Source organism: Hypanus sabinus, chromosome 14 (assembly GCF_030144855.1).
Source record: "Hypanus sabinus isolate sHypSab1 chromosome 14, sHypSab1.hap1, whole genome shotgun sequence".
Classification (NCBI taxonomy): domain Eukaryota; kingdom Metazoa; phylum Chordata; class Chondrichthyes; order Myliobatiformes; family Dasyatidae; genus Hypanus; species Hypanus sabinus.
The window spans coordinates 102,650,444-102,674,069 of NC_082719.1; the positions used below are offsets into that span (position 1 = coordinate 102,650,444).

At 42.1% G+C, this 23,626-nt stretch overlaps 1 protein-coding gene across 4 annotated transcripts in view; it reads right to left on the reverse strand.

The window, feature by feature from the left end:
* The window catches only part of LOC132405029 (mitogen-activated protein kinase 4-like), a 93,218-nt gene extending 69,848 nt beyond the window's left edge, over positions 1-23,370 (reverse strand). Inside the window, exons 1-3 of one of the 4 annotated variants that reach the window (XM_059989727.1) lie at positions 23,291-23,370; positions 9,110-9,323; positions 803-898 (exon numbers count right to left, since the gene is read on the reverse strand). The gene's annotated coding sequence lies outside the window, so the exon portion shown is untranslated. Of the gene's footprint in view, positions 1-802; positions 899-9,109; positions 9,324-22,931; positions 23,233-23,290 lie in introns of those variants that run through there. The other 3 variants (XM_059989728.1, XM_059989729.1, XM_059989731.1) reach the window with 3 other exon arrangements.
* Between the last annotated feature and the right edge of the window lie 256 nt (positions 23,371-23,626).

Sequence of the window (23,626 nt, forward strand, 5' to 3'; positions counted from 1 at the left end):
ACTATTCCTCATTTGCATCATCTATTTAATCATCTGCAAATCATGGTTTTCTTACGTCTTGTATTGCACAGCTACCACAAAACAACTTTTGCAACATACAGTCAGTGGCCAGTGAGTGTATGTTCATGGCCTTCTGCTGCTGTAGCCCATATACTTCAAGGTTCCACGTGTTGTGCTTTCGGAGATGCTCTTCGACACAACACTGTTGCAATACGTGGTTATTTGAGTTACTATTGCCCTCTTGGCAGCTTGATCCAGTCTAACCAATCTCCTCTGAGCTCTCTTGTTATCAAAGCATTTACACCCACAGAACTGCTGCTCACTGGATGTTTTTATTTGTTTCTCGCATCATTCTCTGTAAACTCTTGAGACTGCTGTGTGTGTAAATCCCAGGAGATCTGCAGTTTCTGAGATACTCAAACCAACCCGTTTGGCAACAACAATCACTCCACGATCAAAATCATTCAGATCACATACCTTCCCCATTCTGATGTTTGATCTGAACAACAACCAAACCTCTTGACCACATCTGCATGCCTTTATGCATTGAGCTGCTGCCAGATGATTGGCTGATCAGATATTTTCAGGTGTATAGGTGTACCTAATAAAGTGGCCACTGAGTAGCCATGAATAAATCTGATTCTGATAATGCTCAATTCACTTAATATTTAAAGTCTATCATTCTTGTTCTTGAATAAGCACAGGACTGCTCCTCCCCCACATCTCTTCAGCAGCAAATTCCAAAGGTTCATTGCCCTCTTTATGAAGGTATGTATTTCCATATCTGTATAAAATGGCCAACCTGTGATTTAGTGATTATTTCGATGCACCCGAAAGCATCCTATCTGAATGCATAAAGAGTTGTCATGGCAACTGCTCTGCCCATGACCGCAGGAAACTGCAGAGATAAAGATAAAAGATGAGCATTAAAGATCAAAGATTAAAGCTATGATTAGCGTTATTTTCCACGTGTATATCGAAACGTGGAAACGTACAGTGAAATATGTCGTTTACATCAATGACCGATGCAGTCTGAGTATCGTGCTGGGGGCAACCCACGAGTGTCACCATGCTTCTGGCACCAACATAGCATGCCCACAACTCACTAACCCTAACCCATAGGAGGAAACTGGAGTACCTGGTGGAAAGCCAGGACACAGGGAGAACATACAAACTCCTTACAGACAGCAGCGACACTCGTGGGCTACCCCATCACAATCCTCGCTGATTTGACCAAGACAATGTTTCACTGCATGTTTCAACGTTGTGATGCACGTGTGACAAATGAAACTACTCCTTTTATTTGCCCATGTACTACCTCGAAGGCCCATTGTAATTAATGGATCTGTATGAATGGTGTGCAGACCAACCTTTTCTCTGCACACTGGTAAATGTGACAATAATAAACAGGCCAAGTTAAACAGAACGTAGAACATTGCAACACAGTACAGGGTTTTCAGCCCAAAATGTTGTGCCAACCTTTGAGCCTACTCTGAGATCAATCTAACCTTTCCCTATTACACCTTTCCCTATGTTTCTATCATTAATTGAACAGAGCAGAACTTGTCATTGCTCAAGAAACAAGATTGTGGTGCTACTCCAGTCTGAGCAAAACAGATATTTACAATGCATGTGGTATGGCTTAATTTAAAAAAAATTCCCATATTTACCTGCAACAAGTGGCTGATCGTCCAGAAAACTCAAAGGTCATTGGCAAGCTGGGGTGTAGCATTATTCAGCTACACAACAGCCCTTGGGAAGAAACTGTTCTTCAGTCTAACTCTCTTGGCTAAGAAGTTTCTGTATCTCCTACCAGATGGCAGGTGATTGAACAGACAGTGTCTGGGACAGGATGGATCTTTAATGACGTTGCGAGCATGCCATAGGCATCGTGAGTTGTAGATTGTCTCCTGGTTCGTTAGTTGAGTCCCAATGATGTCCTAATCACCCATTGAAGTACTTTGTGATCAGTACCTATCTAAGAGTCTCTTGAATGTACCTAATGTATCTCCCTCTGCCACCACCCCAGCAGGGTGCTTCACACTCCCACCACTCTCTGTGTAAAAAACCTACCTTTGACATCCCACTATATCTTCCTCCAATCACCTTAAAATTATGTCTCCTGGAATTAGCCATCTCTGCCCTGGGGGAGAAAAAGTCTCGGGCTATCCATTTGATCTCAGCCTCTTATCATCTTGTACACTTCAGTCTTGTCAAGTCTCGACTGAAGATCAGCAACAAGTACACTCTCTGCTTTCCACGTTCCAGGAAAAAAGATTAGATAGGCGCTGTTAAAGGAGTGGTATTAGTTTAGTTCTAAGTTGCTGATTTCGAGCTGCAGTGACTGTGTTAGTTTTTAGTTAGTGTACCTGTTGGTCTTGTATTTATTATTTTCTTCTGTTCTGAACAGTTCTTACTAAAACCCAGTGAAATGCTCATTCTGGTTCTGCGTCTCTCCCTCTGCACTCGGGTGATCACTGAACTCCTGTCAATATCAGACACCTGTGCACATACCACGTGATCTAGCTCATACCCCTGAGAGACAACACTGAGGCTGTGTACTCAGGCAGAAAGGTAATCAGCTCCTTCTGAGTGAGTAGAGAATAATGTGCTGAAAAAGGCCTGTGGATTTGCTCCAGATGCATCTCCCCTGTGGTTCGGGGACATCGGAAGCACAAGTGAGAGCTCGTAGTGGGGACAATGATTATCCTTCCCTCAATGCCAGTGTCCCACAAGTGCTGTCTAAGCGTATCGCAAGATGCCACAGATCTGCTGAGCACACTATAGTTGTTTAGAAGATCCCAGTCTATTTAACGAGGAGCAAAACAACAAACTGTGGCAGGAACGTGGAACTTCGCACCACAGGGCTTTTCAGGACTTAAGATCCAATGTTCAATGTCATTGCCAGTGCACAAGTGTAAAGGAGAATGAAATAATTGTTACTCTGGATCTGTGTAGCACAAAAAAACACAATAAGATAAAGAACACAATAATAATAAAACCATAAAACACAATAAATATAAATACATAAGATAGCTTATATACAAAGATTGATTGTATGTCCGTAAAGTGATGCTAGGCACAGGAGTGTCTGTACACAAGGTGACTCTGACAGGAAATGATAAGGTGGTGGTGGTTGGAGGTGTGGAGGGGTGGGTGTGGTAAACTATGTATACCTGTCTGGTACTGCCCCTCTGCTGACTGCTCCTGTGGCTCCTCCCACAGACCCCTGTATAAAGGCGATTGGGGCACTGCTCCTCCCTCAGTCTTCAACATGGTTGTGCTCCCTTTTCACCATTAATAAAGGCCTATCATTCACTTCCAGTCTCCTAGAGTTATTGATGGTGCATCAATGGGTCAGTGAGAGGAGGTGTTGATCAGCTTCACTGCTTGGGGAAAGTAACTGTATTTGAGTCTGGTGGTCCTGGTGTGAATGCTATATAACCTCCTCCCTGATGGGAGTGGGACAAACAGTCCATGTGCAGGATGGGTGGGATCCTTCATGATGTCACTGGCCCTTCTCTGGCATCTTTCTGTCTATATGTCCTTGGTGGTGGGTAGGCTGGTGCTAGTGATGTGTCTGATGGATCTCACTATCCATTGAAGAGCCTTCCTGTCCACCATTTCTGCACTATGCAGTGATGTAGCTTGTCACCTCCTCCCTGATTGGAGAGTGCCCCTGCTTAGACTCCTACTTTTCTCTTTGAAGTGAAGCAGGCTGAGAGGTGGAGAGGTGACCTGATAGAGGCGTACAAGATGATAAGAGGCATTGACAGAGTGGATAGCCAGAGATTTTTTGCCAGAGTGGAAAGGGCTAATACAAGGGGGCATAATTTTAAGAGACATCACCAAGGTTGTGTACTGTGTAATTACCTTCTTGGAGGAAAGTACAGGGGGATGATGTCAGAGCTAGGTTTTCTTCAAACACAGAGTGGTGCAAGTGTGGAATCCACTGCTGGACTGGTAATTGAGGCAGATACATTAGGGAAATTTAAGAGATTTAGATAGGCACACGGATGACAGAAAGATGGAGGTCCATATAGGAGGGAAGGGTTAGATTGATCTTAGAGCAGGTTAAGTGGTTGGTACCACATTGTGGGCTGAAGAGCCTATACGGTGCTGTAATGCTCCATGATCTTTGTTAGTATCAGTGCTCCTGGTGCTAGCCATTTCCTGCCCCTGTCTGTGAGGAGTTTGTATGTTCACCCTTGACCACCCGGGTTTTCTGCAGGTGCTCCGGTTTCCTCCCACTGTCCAAAGACGTACTAACTGGTAGGTTAATCAGTCATTGTAAATTGTCATGTGATTAGACTAGAGCTAAGTTAGGGGTTAGACTGTAAGACTGCAAGATATAGGAGCAGAATTAGGCCATTTGGCCCATCGAGGCTGCTCCACCATTTTATCATGGTTGATCCAATTTTCCCCCAATCTCCTGCCTTTTCCCCATACCCTTTCATGCCCTGACCAGTCAAGAATCTCTCAACCTCTGCCTCAAATATACATAAAGGCTCGGCCTTAACATCTGCCTGTGGCAAAGAATTCAACAGATTCACCACTCTGGCTAAAGAAATTCCGCCTCATCTCCATTCTAAAAGAACGCCCCTCTATTATGAGGCTGTGTCCTCTGATCTGAGACTCTCCCACCAAGGAAACATCCTCTCCACATCCACTCTATCAAGGCCTTTCACTATTCAATAGGTTTCAATTAGGTCACCCCTGAATTCAAGTAATATATGCCCAGAACCATCAGATGCTCTTCATATGACAAGCCATACGATCCTGGAATCATCTTTGTGAACCTCTTTTAAACCTTCTCCAGTTTCAGCACATCCTTTCTAAGATAAAAGGTCAAAAATTGCTTGCTGAGCAGCGCAGCTCAAAGGGCTGGAAGGGCCTACTCTTCACTGTGTCTCAATAAAATAAAATAAATTTAAAAACAAACAACTCCAAGAATCGCTGAAGGACTAAATGTCAAAAGTCCACCAAAATTGGTGGAGGCCTCACACAAATGTACTAATTGGATTAATGGCGATGGTTTGAGTGACCTCAAGTAGGCGTTGGTACGATGCTGTAACAGATTGGGGAGTTCTGGAGTTTGGAGTTCAATTCCAGCAGTATCCTTAAGGGGACTCTATATATCCTCCCCAGTAACTGCATGGGTATCTCTGTGTGCTCCGGTAGGTAATTTGGTCATACTGTATTTCACTTGGCTGCCCTTATACAGGCAAGAGGCTAAAGAGCAAGGCTCCAGAGTTAAGGACAATGAAGAGGCAGAGGAGTGGCTCTTTCAGTCATGGACTGGGCCATGTTCAAGGACTCCTCAGTGGATCTGTATGAATCCACCATGGTTCTCATAGGCTTTATAAAAACAGAGGAGACCAGTATGACCCCACATGATCATTCAGAATCTTCCTCAACCAGAAGCCCTGATGAACCATGAGATCCACAATCTGCTGAGGGCCAGACCAGAGGCGTTCAGGTCTAGTGACCATGTAAGATACAAGCAGTCCAGGTACGATCTCCGGAAAGTCATCTCATGGGTGAAGTGACAATTCCGAACCAAACCTGAATCACTGTACGATGCTCCACAGCTGTGGCAGGGCTTGAATGCTATCACCTCCTACAAAGTGAAAACAAGTGACATATTTGACAACAGGGCTTCACTTCCAGATGAGCTCAATGTCTTTTACGTTTCATTTGACCATCAAAAACTGGAGGTACCATCACAAACTCCCACAGCTGCTGAGGACCCTATGATTTCAGTTTCTGAGGCCAATATAAGAGCATCCTTCACGAGGGTGAACCCATGGAAAGCAATGGACCTGGCTGAACACCTGCTGGACTGCTCACTGATATCTTTAATCTCTCACTTCAGTGGTCTGAGGACCCATCTGTTTCTAGCATGCTTGAATTATACCAGTCGGTGCCTAACAAGAACGTGGTCACCTGCCTCATTGACTATCACCCAGTTGCACTTACATCCACAGTGACAAAGTGTTTTGAGAGGTTGGTAATGAAACACATGAATTTCTCCTGAGAAGTGATTTCAATCCTCTCCAATTTGCCTACTGGCTCATCAGATCCACCACTGAAAATGCCATCTCACTGGCTCTTCACTCAACTCTGGAACATCTGGACAGCAAAGATGCATACATCAGGATTTTCTTTATTGACCACAGCAGCACTCAATACTATCATCCCCTAAAATTAATCAATAAGCTTCAAGATCTTGGCCTCAGTACTTCCTTGCGCAATTGGATCTTCAGTTTCCTCACTTGCAGACCCCATACAATTCAAAGTGGCAACAAAATCTCTTCCACAATCTCCATCAGCACAGGTGCACCACAAGGCTGCGTGCTTAGCGCCCTGCTCTACTTGCTTTACACTTATGATTGTGGATTAACTGAGCTCCAATGCCATATTCAAGTTTGCTGACAATACCACTGTTGATGGCCGAAAAAAAGGTGGTGATGAATCAGCATATAGGAGGGAGGGAGATTAAAAATATGGCTGAATGATAACACAGCAATATCAGGCAGTCCACGGAGCTGATTATTGTCTTCGGGAGGAAGAAACCCGGAGGTCTAACAGCCAGTCCTGATTGGAGGATTGGAGGTGGAGATGGTCAGCAAATTAAAATTCCTCACTGTTATCATTTCAGAGGATCTGTCCTGGGCCCAGCAGGTAATCATGAAGAAATCATGGGAGTGCCTCTATGACCTTACAAGTTTGTGAAGATTTGGCATGACATCTGATGCTTTGACAATATTCTAAAGATGTGTGGTGGAGAGTACACTGACTGGTTGTATCATAGCCTGGGATGGAAACACCAATACCCTTGAACAGAAAATCCTACAGTAAGTATTGAATACAGCCCAGTTCATCACGGGTAAATCCCTCCCCTCCATTGAGCACATCCACATGAAGTGTTGTTGCAGGAAAGCAGCATCTATCATCAGGGACCCCAACACACAGGCCATACTCTCTTCTCACTGCTGCCATCATAAGGAAGGTACAGGAGCCTCAGAATTCACATCACCAGGTTCAGGAAGAGTTATTACCCCTCAACCATCAGGCTATTGAACCAGAGGGGATAATTTCACTCAATTTCACCCGCCCCATCATTGAACTGTTCCCTCAACCCATGGACTCACTTTCAAGGACTCTACATCTCATGTTCTTCATATCTATTGCTTATTTATTAATGATCATTATGTCTGTTTCTTTCTATTTGCACATTTTGTTGTTTTTTGCACACTGGTTGTTTGCCTGTCCTGTTGTGTGTGGTCTTTCATCGATTCCAATATAGTTCTTGAATTTAATGTGAATGTCTGCAAGAAAATGAATCTCAAGGTTGTATATGGTGATGTACATACCACTTGTAATAAATTTACTTTGAACTTTGGTCATTGTAAATTGTCCTGTGATTAGGTTAGGGTTCAATTGGGGTTGTGTGGTTGCTGGGCAGTGTGACTCGAAGGGCCAGAAGGGCCTCCTCTGCACAGTATCTCAAAATAAATAAATATCCCAGCACTGGCGGGAACCATCTGTATTTAAATATACTCAGTGGCCACTTTATTACATCTGCTTGTATACCTGCTCATGAATACAAATATCTAAACTATGGCAGCAACTCAATGCATAAAAGCTCACAGGCATGGTCAAGAGGTTCAGTTGTTGTTCAGACCAAAGATCAGAATGGGGAATAAATGTGATCTAAGTGACTTTGACCGTGGACAGGGTGGTTTGAGTATCTCAGAAACTGCTGATCTCCTGGGATTTTCCCACACAACAGTCTCCAGAGTTTACAGAGAATGGTGTGAAAACAAAACAAAGTGAGTGGCAGCCCTATGGGTGAAAAAACCTTGTTAATGAGAGAGTTCTGAGGAGATTGGCCAGACTGGTTCAAGCTGACAGGAAAGTGACAGTAACTCAAATAACCACACGTTACTACGTGTGATCAGCTTAAGGATGAGCTTTACTTATGACAAATAAAGCTTATCTCTAACTAGAAGAGGGCAAGGGCTAGAAAATGAGGGTCCTTAATGATTGATAAATATATAAACACAAGAAATTCTGTAGATCTTGGAAATCCAAAGCAACAGACGGAAAACGCTGCTGCCTGACCTGCTGAATTCCTCTAGCATTTTCTGTCTGTTGCTTTGGATTTCCAGGATCTACAGAATTTCTTGTGTTTATATATTTATCAATCATTAAGGACCTTCACTTTCTAGCCCATGCCCTCTCCTCATTAGAGATTAGCTTTATTTGTCACATACAATGAAATGTGTCATTCACATCAAATCTAATCAGCAAGAGCCACCCACAATTGTCACCATTCTTCCAGCACCAACGCAACTCACTAACCTGAACCTGTGTGCCTTTGGACTGTGGGAGGAAACCAGAGCACCCAGAGGAATCTCACCCGTCTACGGGGAGAATGTACAAACTCCTTAAAGGCAGTGGCCGGAACTGAATTCCAATCACTTTTTAATGTTATTATGACTTGGGGTTACTCTGAAAGGAAAATGAGGAAACACCTCCTTCCTTATTTAGATGTAAGGACATAAAATGCATTCCAGAATAGACCTTGTAAGAGAATTAATCTTATAGCTATAACCCGAGAGTTGCATTCTGGGAGCAGGTCACTGGGACTGGGGTGTCCTGCTAGGGTAATGCTAATACAGCTCAGGGGGCTGAGGTTGCATTTCACTTCTGGCATCCTCTGCAAGAAGTTTGTACATCCTTCTCGTAGTCAGTCCGGTTTCCTTCCACAGTCTAAAGACATACCAGTTAGTAAGTTAACCGGTTCTTGTAATGGTTCTGGCTTCATCCCACAGTTAGTAGGTTAATTGGTCTTTGCAAGTTGTTCTGTGATTAGGCCAGGGTTAGATAGATGTGTTACTAGGTGATGCAGCTCATTGAGCTGGAAGGGCCTGTTCAGCACTCTATCTCTAAATAAATATAAATAAATAAAGATTAATAGTTGGGCACGGGCTAGATGGTCACAGAAGCCTGCTCCTGTGATGTAGTGTTCTATGACTCTATAGTTAATATCTTGAATTAAACATAACCATATCTGCCCTTCTAAGCTTCAGCAGGCTTGTACCTGGGTAAATTTTCTTTGGTGGACTCGATCACGGCCGGCAGCTTCTCAGAGTCTGTGACCATGCAAGCTCTCCTCCACAGTAGTCAGCTGTCAATTGGCAGGCTTGGTTCTTTTCCTTGCCTTTAGCTTCTTGGACCCCTTTGCTTCCTACATCTTGTTGTTTCATTCCAAACTGGCTATGGCTTCATGAACAGTTGCAGCAGACGCATCTTCTCTATGAAAGCACAACGTTTGAAGACGAATCAGAAATGAGGGCTGCTTCAAACATTAGACAAGCAATAAATGATTAGCTTTATTTGTCAAGTTATATCAAAACATGCACATCCCCCTTGGAAGAGGAATTTCTTTAGCTAGGGGTGGTGAATCTGTTGAATTCTTTGCCACAAATGGCTGTGGAGACCAAGACATTGATATACTTAAAACGGAGGTTGATAGGTTCTTGATTATTAAGGGCATTAATGGCTACAATAAGGCAGGAGAATAGGGTTGAACGGCATAATAAATCAGCCTTAAAAGAATTGCAGAACAGATTTGATGGGCTGAATGGCCTAATTCTGCTCCTATACCTTATGGAAACATTGAAACATACAGTGAAAACATTGTTTGTGTCAAATCAAATTAAATCAGCGAGGATTTGCTGGGGGCAGACCGTAAGTGTCGTCATGCTTCCGGCACCAACATAGCATGCCTACAACTTATTAACCCTAACCCGTACATCTGTGGAATGAGAGTACCCACAGGAATCCTATGCAGTCACAGGGAGAATGTCAGACTCCTTTCAGACGCTGGTGGAAATTGAACCCTGATCTCTGATCACTGGCCGTCAGCACTGTAAATCATTACAGTAAGCTCTACATGATCAGAAAGCATAATGGAAGTTGATACATCAGTAGTTTTCACAAGAAAATTGTATATGTACTTCGTGGCCACTTTATTAGATACCTCCGGTAAAGAAAAAAACTGCCAGAGGAACTCAGCGTATGAGGCAGATCTGATTTATCCATCCATCGATCTCACGTACATCGAAACATATTGTGAAATACATCATTTGCATGAACAAATAACATACTCAAAGGTGTGCTGGGCTACTCTGAAAGTGTCACCAAATATTCCATGCCTACAGTGTTCAGCACAATATTGTGCCACCCTTTGAACCTACTCCAAGATCAATCTAACCCTTCCCTCCATTTCTCTATCATCCATGTACCTATCTAAGAGTCTCTTAAATATCCCTAGTTTATCTGCCTCTACCATCACCCCTGGCAGAATGTTTCATGTATTCACCACTGTCTGAATAAAAAACTTACCTCGGACATCTCCCCTGTACTGTTGCCTAATTACCTTAAAATTATGCCCTCTTGTATTAGCCATTTCTACCCAGCGAAAAGTCCCTGGCTTTCCACTCTGTCTATTCCTCTAACATCTTATACACTTCTATCAAGTCACCTCTCATCCTCCTTTGCTCCAAAGAGAAAGTCCTAGCTCATTCAACCTATCCATAAAATGCATGCTCTCTAATCTGGTCAGCAACCTGGTAAATCTCCTCTGGACCCTCTCCAGAACTTCCACATCCTTCCTATAATAAGGTGATCAGAACTGAACACATTATTTCAAGTGTGGTCTAACTAGAGTTTTATAAAGCAGCATTTCTTCTTAGGAATCACAAGACCATCAGTTTTATAGACTTTGGCCTTTCTGAGTAACGTCTGTAACATGTTCTGTTAGTGTCCATGGCCTGACGAGGTGTTTAGATAACAGCACAGGATCTGAGATTAGGTGAGACATGAGACACTTTGCAGCCTAGTTGTGCTATCACAGGTGGGTGAGGTTGCCATATGGGCACACCAGCTTACAGTGCCAGCGGTGAGACTGGGGATCAACTCCTGCTGCTATCTGCAAGGTGTCTCCCCAGTTCCCCGCACCCCCACACATTCCAAAGATGTACCGGTCGGGGCTAGTAAGCTGTGGGCTTGCTGTGTTGGCACTGTAAGTGTAGTGGCAATTGCAGGTTGCCCCCAACATAATCCTCACTGATTTAATTTGATTTGATGCAAATGACACGTTTCACTGTAAGTTTTGATGTTTCCACGTACATATGACAAATAAAGCTGATCTCTCTTTTTCTTTTATTTCCATTTTGTGGTACAAATGGTGTGTGAAGGATCTCAGCCTGAAATATCAACTGTTTATTCATTTCAACAGATGCTGCCTGACCAGCCGAGTTCCTCCAGCATTTTAGCTATTCTATTTATTGAGATACAGTGAGGAACTGGCCCTTCCAGCTGTGCTGCACAGCAGCCCCAGTTTGACCCTAGCCTAATCACAGGACAATTTACAATGACCAATTAACCTACCAAGTGGTACGTCTTCGGACTGTGGGAGGAAACCGGAGCCGGAGGAAACCCATGTGGTCACAGGAAGAACGTACAGGCTCCTTACAGGCAGTGGTAGGAACTGAACCCTGGTCGTTGGTACTGTGAAGTGTAGTGCTAACCATGCCACCCAACTGGTAGAAGGGACAAAGTACTGGAGAAATTCAGGAGACTCAAGCAGACAAGTCACCAGCACCGAAGGGATGGCATGCCAGGGCTTTAAAGGGAATTGAGTGTGTGTTGCTGTGTAGAGAAGAGTCTTGTTACAGCTTTGATTTTGTTCAGTGTTGCAAGAACAGAAGGAGTAAGACCAGGAGCAGCTCCTCAGGCACCTTAAGCCTGCCCTGTTGTTCTCTGTGATCATGTCTGGTCTATGCTGACCTCTTCTTCAAACCCTTCTGTTCCTCAACATTTATCCATCTCCATTTTAAACACTTCTGATGATCAAGCTTCCTCCACCCTCCAGAGCTTCCCGACCCTCTTTGAGAAGAAATTTTTATTTGTCTCGGATTTAAATAACCGGCACTGAACTTGTAGTTATGTCCCATAGCTCGAGGCTCTACTGATAGCTCTTCGTCAATGGCTCCACCATCTCAGCTGTCATTCCTTTTTTTTTGTAATTTTTTTTATTGAAGTTCATCAAACAAACATTTCCATAAGATGTATTTCAGACATTGTACATATACATCATATAATCATGTATATCACAAAATCTCCACAAAGAATTTATCTGAGGTATACACTTATAGAAAAGAGTGGAAAGAAAAAACAAGCAAAAGGAAAGAACTATGTACAAGTAGGGAATGATCTTTTTTTTACAACAGATTCATTGATTTGTGAGAATAAAATCAGGCCTATGAGGCATTATGTAGTTAAACCATTTTTCCCAGTATGAATCAAATTGTTCCAGCTTATGATTAACAGATGCTGTTCTCTTCTCCATTTTGTATATGTCCATTGTAATTTCCATCTTTGTATTTAAAGTTGGCCTCTCCTGTGATAACCATTTCCTAGTAAGAGTCTTTTTACCAGCCACCAATAGTATATTCATTAAATATTTATCTCTTTTCAACCATTCTTGAGGTATATATCCAAAGTATATGGTCTTACTCTCCAAGGGTATTTCATATTTAAAGATGTCTTGTAGGGTATTGTGTATCCCCCTCCAATAGTTTTTGATAACAGGACAGTCCCAAAAAAGATGATAATGATTTGCATTTTGATTTCCACAATTTCTCCAGCAAACAGGGAGGTTACTATCATAATGGGATTTCTGAGAGGGTGTAATAAAATATCTTATCAAGTTTTTCCATCCAAACTCCCTCCATTTCTGTGAATTGGTACATTTCCATTGATACCTCCATATTGTTGTCCATTCTTTCTCAGATATAATTATCCCTCCTTCCTTCTCCCATTTTGTTTTAATGTATGAAGTCAAATGTGTCTTAAGATTTCACAACCCCTTATACATGCTTGAAATGATTCTACTACCATTATCTGAATTATATGCTTTTCTAAAGAGCTCTATCAAGCATGCATTTGCCTTGGTTATATTTTTAAGCGTCTTATTAAAATATTGTTGCATCTGTAAATACCAATAAAAATCTTGTGTTTCTGATAAGTGTTTCTCTTTAAGCATTTCAAAACTGAACAGTGTTCCTTTTTTCATTATGTTGCAAAGAACTGTTATTCCTTTAGCTGTCTAGTCCTTAAATATAGCATCCAATTTATTTGGTGTAAAATCAGAGTCATATGCACACCATTTAAGAATTGCTCCATTTAAGAATCCCTCTAGATTATATTCTTTTATAGTAGTTTTCCATATTTTAAGAGTCAATTTCACCCATGGGTTATCAACAGTATTTATGTACCTTTGCAGGTTGTTATCAGCCAAAATTGCTTGTATGGGGATGGGAAATACCCGCTCCTCAATGTTTTTCCATTGAGCGTCATATGAAGGGTTGCACCAACATATCACAGCTCTCAACTGTGCTGCAAAATAATAATCTCTAAGAGAAGGCAAGCCCCATCCCCCCTTTTCCTTTGCTAATTGCAAAGTTTTGAGATAAACTCTAGGCCTTTTACCTTGCCAAATATACCTTGATAGCATCTTGTTCCATTCATTAAATTGATTTTGATTAATCTCTATTGGAAGGGTCTGAAAGAGATATAACAGTCTGGGCAGTACATTCATTTTAATAGACTCAATCCTTGAACTGGGACTGAAAAAAGGAATAAGGTTCCATCTTGCCATATCTTCCTTAATTTTTTTATATAAAGGCTGATAATTACATTCTGATAATTTTGCCAAATCTGTTTGCCATGCCCAGGGATATCTACTTTCAATTTCTCTTGGTGGGCTATAGTTATATGAAAGTAATTAGGTTTTATCTATGTTGATCTTGTATCCTGATAATTGACCATATTGTTCAAAGGATTGCATCAATTTAAGTAAAGAGTATGTTGGTTGCCCTAGATAGATCAAAATGTCATCTGCGTAACAAGCCAATTTATGCTCTGTCCCTTTAATAGTAATTCCCCTGATATCTTCATTTTGTCTGGTGTATTGAACTAATGGTTCCAGATATTGTGGTGAACTACATATACCTGTCTGGACATGCCCCCCGCTGACTGCTCCTGTGGCTCCTCCCACAGACCCCTGTATAAAGGCAATTGAGGTCTGAGCCCGGCCTCTCAGTCTCCAGGATGTAGTATGGTGGTCACTCACTGCTTGTTCCTTCTTCCAGTTGATAAAAGCCGATATCTCGCCTTTACGTCTCAGAGTGAATTATTGATGGTGCATCAGATATAATGCGAGGACATCCTTTTAAAGTGATTGGAGGAAAGTATGAGGGTGATGACAGGAGTTTACAGAGGGAGTGGTGGGTGTGTGGAATGCCTGCAAGGGGTGGTGGTAAAAGCAGATACATTTGTGTTCTTTAAGAGACCCTAAGGTAGACACAAGGATGAAAGAAAAATGTACAGTTATGGGCTGTATGGGAGGCAAGGGTTAGGGTAATTGTGGAATTGGTTAAAAAGTCAGCATAACTTCATTGGCCAAAGGGCCTGTAGTGTCCTGTAATGTTTTATTTACAGAACAGGCCCTTCTGGTCCAATGAGCCACGCCACCCAGCAACTGACCTATGTAACGCTAGCCTAATCACAGGACACAATACAATGACCAAATAACCCAGGAACCGGTATGTCTTTGGACTGGGGGGAGACTGCCACACCCAGAGGAATCTATGCAGTTACGGAGAGAACGTACAAATCCTCAGAGGATGCTGGAATTGAACTCCAAACATCCCGAGCAGTAATAGCATTGTGTTAACCACTATGCTGCCGTGGCACCACGGTAATTCTATATTCTATGTTCAAATATGAGATCATAAGACTATCAAATAAAGGAGCAGAAGTAGAACATTTGGGCCAATGAGTCTGCTTTGCCATTTTGTCATTGCTGGTGCATTTCTCTCTCAGCTCCCGTCTCCTGCCTTCTCCCAGTATCCCTTCATGCCCTGACCAATCAAGAATCTATCAACCTCTGCCTTAAATATACCCAATGACCTGGTCTCCACAGCCACCGGTGGCAACAAATTCCACAGATTCACCACTCTCTGGCTAAAGAAATCCCTCCGCATCTCATTTTTATTTTCATTTAAAAATCATTTTATTAACTATTATTGAAGATTAACAAATAAGATACATTACTTCAATATGTCATTATGTACAATAAGGAATTAAATTAGCAAATAACTGATTAACAAAGCTAAGCAATATATCAATAATAAGAAGAAAAAATAGTGTTAAGAATATTTTTTTTGAAAGAAAAAGGTAAAAAAAAACCCTACTAACTTAAAAAAAACCCCATACTAACTGGAAAAAAAAACCATTGGGAGCACAACCCATACATCATACAAGCTTCCATTAAAAAACCATCAATCCGCCAACTCAAATCCACTTAAAGATAAAATCAGAAGGAAACCATATTAATTAACTCAAATCAGATGATAGTAGCGGGCAAACGAACCCCACCTTTTCTCAAAATCGAATCAAGGATCAAAAGATCGACTTCTGATTTTCTCCAAACTAAGACATAACATCACCTGAGAGACCCATTGTATCAACGTAGGAGCAGAAACATCTTTCCATTTCAACAAAATAGCCCTTCTGGCCAATAATGTAACAAATGCAATTACATGTTGGTCTGATAGAGAAATACCATGAATATATTGAGGGATTATACCAAATAAAACTGTCAACTTATTAGGTTGTAAATTAATTTTTAAAACTTTAGAAATTGTAGAGAAAATAGACTGCAAAATGTTTCAATACAGAACATGACCAAAGCATATGTGTCAATGTGGCTGTCTCGGTTTTACATCTGTCACACTGATTATCAACATTAGGAAACATTTTAGACAGTCTCTCCTTTGTCAAATAGTAACAATGTACAATTTTAAATTGAATTAAAGAGTGATTGGCACAAATCGCTAAGAGTGATTGGCACAAATCGAAGAAGAGTTAACCAACTTCAAAATTCGCAGCCAATCTTCTGTTATCAGGGTCATGTTAAGCTCTCTCTCCAATCTTGCTTAATCTTAAGTGAAGGGTAATTGTGCTGTTGTAACAATAAATTGTAAGATTTCCCAATAAAACCCCTCACTGAAGGATTCATTTTTAAAGTAATATCTAACAGGTCAGAATCTTGTATATATGGAAAATTATTTAAGTATTTTTGTAAGTGTCTGACCTGAAGATACTGCAGGAAAAGTGAATACGAGAGGGAGTATTTAGTTATTAATTTCTCAAAAGACATCAATCGGCCATCTTGGAACATATCCGTGAAGGAATAAGCTCCTTTATTCCTCCAAAGAAGAAAGGTAGGATCACTTAATGAAGGTTTAAATAAATAATTTTGAATAATTAAACTAAAAATTCTAATTTTTTTGTGATTAAAAAAATTACAAAACTGGAACCAAATTCATAATGACTGCTTAATCACAGGATATAAATATAAAATTAGTAATTTTGGCCAGTTGTACAGGTAGAGAAGCTCCTAATAATGAGGTTAAGTGAAACTGTTTCAAAGCATTCAATTCCAAATCAGCTCAAGGTGATCGTTCATTTCTATCAGCCCAATATAACCAAAAACCCATGTAACATATATTAAAAACCCAATAATACATTCTTAAATTAGGGAAAGCAAGATCTCCATCTTTTTTTAATTTTTGTAAATGTTATTTACCAATTCTTGGTCTTTTATTATTCCAAACAAAAGATGAAATAGTCAACCTGATTGAAAAACTTCGTAGTTAAAAAAATAGGGATATTTTGAAATACATATAAAAATTTTGGTCCGTATCTCCATTCTAAATAGACATCTCTCTATTCTGAGGCTGTGTCCTTTGGACTCCCCCAACATAGGAAATACCCTCTCTACATCCACTCTATCAAGGCTTTTCAATATTCAATTGGTTTCAATGAGATTCCCCCACCCGCCAACACCCCACCTCACTCTGAATTTCCAGTGAGTACCCACCCAGAACCATCAAATGTTCCTCATACGATAAACTTTTTATACCCAGAATCATTCTCGAGAACCCTCTCCAATGTCAGCATATCCTTTCTAAGATAAGCGGTCCAAAACTGCTCACAATACTCCAAGTGAGGCCTCACCAGTGCTTTATAAATTCTCAATATTACATCCTTGCTTTTATATTCCAGTCCTCTTATCTAACTATAATGAAGAAAATTAATCACACTTGCCTGACTCTGAAGCAAATATTTCAAATTGGTCCAAGGGAGAGTAAGTTTATTCTCAGAGCCTCAAAAATCTGATAAGAAAATTCCGGATGGAATAAAAAGCTGAGAACTGCTCTGATTCACCTGAATGTATTTATCTGCTTCTAGTATGAGGTTCTAAAGTTTCTGATCATTGTACAACACAGCATGTACAAGGCCTTTCAAACTGTCAAATCTTTGTTGGTTTCTTCAGTCTCCCTCTTCAGTTCTTTCAGGTAAAGTCTGAAAAATATATCTCATCAAATATACTCAGTGGCCACTTTATTAGGTACACCTGTACACCTGCCCATTAATGTAAATAGCTAATCAGCCAATCATATGGCAGCAACTCAATGCATAAAAGCATGCAGACATGGTCAAGAGGTTCAGTTCTTGTTCAGACCAAACATCAGAATGGGAAGAAACGGGATCTACATGACTTTGACCGTGGAATGATTGTTGGTGGCTTGAGTATTTCAGAAACTGTGATCTCCTGGGTTTTTCACACACAACAGTTTCTGGAGTTTACAGAGAATTCTGTGAAAAACAAACAAAAAAAATCCAGAGAGTGGCAGCTCTGTGGGTGAAAACGCCTTGTTAATGAGAGGTCAGAGGAGAATGGCCAGACTGGTTCAAGCTGACAGGAAAGCAATAGTAACTCTAAACACTTCATATTACAACAGTGGTGTGCAGAAGAGTATCTCTGAATTCACAACATGCTGAAGCTTTACTGGATGAGCTACAGGAGCAGAAGAACCATGAACACACTCTCAATTATCACTTCGTTAGGTGCAAGATGTACCTAATAAAATAGGCACTGAGCACATCTCCCCAGCTGAAATGAATTGCTGATGCCAGGAAGGTGGTTCTGCAATGCTTAGTGGAGGCACCGAAGGAATCATAATCACCAACTGCAATCAAACGAGACCGCAGATGTGACAAAGTCAACCAAAGTCTTGAACCAAAGTCGAGGGAATGGAACTGCCCCAGTGCAATAGCTTTTCTTGTTTAAAAACTCTCTCTCACAGATCTCCAGGATACAACAGTCAGCCAACATGTCCCGTCAGAGTAAAGGCAGTTTTGGCGTCAATATCACCACAGATAATTAGCTACAAAACAAAGTTGAACGATACCCATTTAATATTGAAAGGCCTAGACCGAGTGGATGTGGAGAGGATGTTTGCTATAGTGGGGGATTCTAGGACCAGAGGGCACAGCCTTAGTTTAGAGGGACATCTATTTAGAACAGAGATGAGGAGGAATTTCTTTAAGCCCATGACATCTTCCATTCAAGATGGCGCCAGCGTACAATACTCCTTTGATCAGCATCTTACTGATAGATGTTGACACCATCTTTTTCACTTCTTTTAGGTCTTTTACATTTCTGTCTCGGCTTGAATGTGATTCTAGATCTGTTGGAGCCTGTGTTTTGCTGTTTGGAGATTGCTTGGGTGCTTCAGCGCTCTGCACACTCCGAGAGGATTCCGGGAGACAGAGGTAGTGTGAACAAACCTCATGATGAGAAGACTGCAGGATGGCATGCGAGCTGATGTTTAATCAAATCACAAACAAGAGAAAATCTGCAGATTCGGGAAATCTGAGCAACACACACAAAATGCTGGAGGAACTTGGCATCATCTAAGGAAAAAAGCACAGTTGACGTTTCAGCTGGACCGTGCCTGGCCTGCTGAGTTCCTCCAGCAATTTGTGTGTGTTGAGCTGACGTTTAACCCCATTTTGTCGATTACAACTGCCATTGTTCACCAATTAAAGCAACGAGGGCAATGGAAACATTAAGGTGAGTGCGGAGGTTTGGAGCTCGTTTGGGTGTTCCAGCACTCTGCAGCATGGATGAACCTCTTAGCGGTTAAGTTGATGTTTGGCTCCATTTTGCTGATTAAAGAGATGAGGGAGATTGAAGCATCAAAGTGAGTGCAGAGGCTGCTCCTGGCTGCTTGCCTTTTGATCTGTTGCTCTGTACCAGAGAATGCAGAGCCTGCTGCTGTGCCCGGTGAACGTTGCCCAGGTTTTCCTGCCTTTTGGATTTGGACTTCGGACCATAGACTCTTTTCTCAGTCTTAAAGTTTTCATATTCTGTGTTTTTTTTTCAGCTGATCTTCTTTTTTTTGTGTGGGTAGGGAGATTTGGGTGGGTCAATGTGCTTCATCTTTTTTCTTCAATTTTTTTGTGTGGGAGGAGGAACTTGGGGAGGGCTGATATGCCTGAGCAGTTCTCATCGTTTTATTTTGTGCGGGAGGAAGGATTTAGGGGTTGATGTTCCTGTTCCATTTTTGTTCGTGTTTTTTTTTTGCTGGGAGGTGGGATTTGGTGGTTGATGATAGTGCTGTGTTTCTTTCTTTTCTTTTCTTGGTTTCAAGGCTACCCAGAGAATTGAAGAACTTCAGAGTTGTCTACTTTGAAAACAAAATGGACCTTTGAACCTTTAAACCATAAGATAGAGGAGCATAATTAGGCCATTTGGCCCATCAAGTTTGCTCCAGCATTTCATCGCGGTGATCCATTTCCTCGCAGTCCCAATCACCTCGTATCCCTTCATGCCCTGACCAATCAAGAATATATCAACCTCTGCCTTAAATAAACCCAATGACTTGGCTTCACAGCCTCCTGTGGCAATGAATTGCACAGATTCACTACTCCCTGGCCAAAAAAATTCCTCCTCATCTCTGTTCTAAATGGATGACCCTCTATTCTGAGGTTGTGTCCTCTGGTGTTAGACACTCCCACCACAGGAAACATTCTCTCCACATCCACTCTATCATGGCCTTTTGACATTAGGTGTTTCAATGAGACCCCCCCCTCATTCTTCTGAATTCCACTGAGTCCAGAGCCGCCAAACTGTCTTCATATGATAAAGCCTTTCAATCCTGGAATCATTTCATTAATGTTCTTTGAACTGGCTCCAATACCAGCACATCTTTCCTTAGATAAGGGGCCCAAAACTGTTCACAATACTCCAAGTGAGGCCTCATCAAGCCTCAACGTAACAACCTTTCTTTTATATTGCAGTCCTCTTGAAATGAATGCTAATATTGGATTTGCACAGACTCAACCTGGTAAACTAATCTTTAAGGAATCCCACAAAAGGACTTCCAACTCTCTTTGTGTCTCAGTTTTTTTTTGTATTTTTTCTTAATTTCATAGATAGTCTATGCTTTTATTTCTTTTACAAAAGTGCATAACCATACATTTCCTGACAACGTACTGACATCTTTCCTGACAATTATATGCCGTCTCTTAGGCTGTTATGTTGGCTTCGACTTCTTCTGTCAGCTACGATTTTACTATCCTGCCTTTACAATGCTTCTTCCTTTTTGGTATATATCTATCCTGCAGCTTCTGAATTGCTCCCCGGAACTCCAACCATTGCTACTCTGCTGTCAGACCTGATAATGTTCCCTTTCAATCAATATTAGCCAGCACCTCTCTCATGTCTATGTAATTCCCTTTACTCTACTGTAATACTGATACATCTGACTTCTACTTCTCACACTGCAGGGTGAATTCTAACATATTATGATCACTTTCTCCCCTAAGGGTCCCTTTACCTTAAGCTCTCTAATCAATTCTGGTTCACTGCCTAACACCCAATCCAGAATCGCTGATTCCTCCAGTGGATTCAAACCCAAGTTGCTCTAAAAAGCTCTATTTTAGGCATTCGAGAAATTTCCCTCTTGGGATCCTGCACCAACCTGATTTTCCCAACCTACCTGCATACTGAAGTCCCCCAAGACTATTGTAACATTGCCCTTTTGACATGCATTTTCTACCTCCTATTGTAATTTGTACACCACACCTTTGCTACTGTTCGGAGGTCAGTTTACAACTCCCATCAGGGTCTTTTTACCCTTGCATTTTCTTAGTTCTACACCTTCCAACCCTGTATCGTCTCTTTCTAATGATTTGATTTCATTTTTGACCCAACAGAACCACAACAACCCCTTTGCCTACATGCCTGTCCTTTCGATACAATGTGTATCCTTGGACATTAAGCTCTCAGCTGTGACCATCTTTTAGCCATGATTCAGTGACGCCCACTATGTCATAAATGCCAATCTGTAGCTGTGCTACAAGTTTATCTACCTTATTCAGCATACTGCATGCATTCGAATATAATACCATCAGTCCTGTATACCCCCTTCTTAATTTTGTTTGTCTTTTGCATTGCAACTTACCCTGTTGACTGCAATGTTGCCCTATCATCAGCCTCTCTTTGCTAGGAGTCCCGCTACACATTGCCTCTGTTTGTAAACTAACTATCCCATCCTCACCCCAATCAATCCAGCTCCCAATCCCAACTAAATTAGTTTAAACTCTCCCAAACAGCTCGCAAGGATATTGGACCACCTCGGGTTTAGGTGTAACCTGTCCCTTTTGCATAGGTCATACCTTCCCCAGAAGAGATCCTAATGATCAATAAGTCTGAACCTCTGCCCCCTGCACCAGCTCCTCACATCATGCATTCACCTGCCAGATCATTCTATTCTTACCCTCCTGGTACATAGCACAGGCAGCAGTCTAGAGATAACTACCCTGTTTCTCAGCTTTCTACCCAGTTCTCTAAAATCTCTCTTCAGGACCTCCTCACCTTGTCTGCCTGTGTCATTGGTGCCAGTATGTGCCAAAACTTCTGGTTGCTCACCCTCCCCCTTTAGAATGCCATGAACCCGAACCAAGACATCCCTGACTCTGGCACCTGGGAGGCAACATACCACCAGGGTGTCTCTTTCGCATCCACAGAATCTCGACTCAGTTCTTCTGACTGTGGAATCTCCTATCACTACTGCAGTCCTCTTCACTTCTTGTCTTCTGAGCCCCCATGCCAGAGACACAGTTGCTGCAGCAACCCCCCCATGCCCCTCCCACAGGATGCCCCCTCAACTGTATCCAAAGTGGAATATTTATTGTCGAGGGGAAATGGCCACAGGGCTAGAGAGTGGTGAATCTGTGGAATTCATTGCCACAGATGGCTGTGGACAGCAAGTCATTGGGTATATTTAAAGTGGAGGTTGATAGGTTCTTGATTAGTCAGGGCATCAAAGGTTACGGGGAGAAGGCAGGAGAATGGGTTTCAGAGGGATAATAAATCATCCGTGATTGAATAACAGACCAGTCTTGTTGGGCTGAATGGTCCAATTCTGCTCCTATGTCTTTTGAAGTTATACCTCCTTCACAATCTTGGTTTAACAATCTCTGCGATTGGACAGGAAACGGGAATAGTTTATTTTAAGATTCTGGATTGTTTAATGTAATTTCCAGTACAGGAGTGTAAAGGAGGAGGAGATAATTATTACTCCTTTACAGTACAAAATAAAAATAAGATAAAGAACACAATAATACCAAAAACACAAAAATATAAATGCAGAAGATAGCTTATACACATAGATGTATTGTATGTCCATAAAGTGACGCTGGGCACAGGGTTGTCTGTACACAAGGTGCCTGACAGGAGAGATAAACTAGTGCTGATTTGGGGGCTGCAGGGGTGTGATAGTCGGTGGAGGTTTTTGAGTCTGGTGGCTCCGGCATGGGATGCTACACAGTCTCTACCCTGATGGGAGTGGGACAAACAGTCCATGAGCAGGGTGGATGGGATCCTTCACGATGTTACTGGCCCCCTCTGTATGTATCCTATAAGATGTACTTACCGTAGAGACTAAACCTTCAAGCTTTTCGAGAGACGCGAGCTCCGTTAACTCGCTGCGTGTCTGTATTCATCTATTATTTATACAGGACCAGTTGTGGTGTTTTGCGCTAAGATGAGCCGTTTTCCATTCACGCAGACACACGTTCACTCATTAAGCGGAGACAAAGACCAGATACTTCGCAAATATGCATCTATTCTGAGAGTCAGATGGTTTTCACATCCCCACATCCTCTCTTCGCTGGCCATTTCCCTGCGTTTCTCGGTTTTTCATCAATAAATCCGTGCCCTGCCAACTGAAAGCGCCGTGGGAAAGACGGCTGTCACCGACTCATTCGCCGTGCGCTGAGAAATAAGACTTACCACCGAGGGAACGGCGGCGGTGGAATCGGGTAATTTGCCGAGTACGGTCCTGTTCCGCGGGGAGAGAGACAGAAAGGCAGAGGGAGGGAGGGAGGGAGGGAGCGCCGCGCTAGGGCACTGACGTCACCGAGCTGTCAATCACACCGTGCCCACCTGATGTTCTGCAAACCATGGTCCTGGGTAGTGTGGCAGCGAGAGGGAGAAAAATAGAGGGAAAGAGGACGGGCGAGAGAGAGAGGGAAAGTGAGAGACGGAAAGAGGGAGGGGAGGAGAGATAGAGAGAGGTACAGATAGACAGAGGGAGAAGAGAAGAAGGGAGGCAGAGGATAGGGTGCT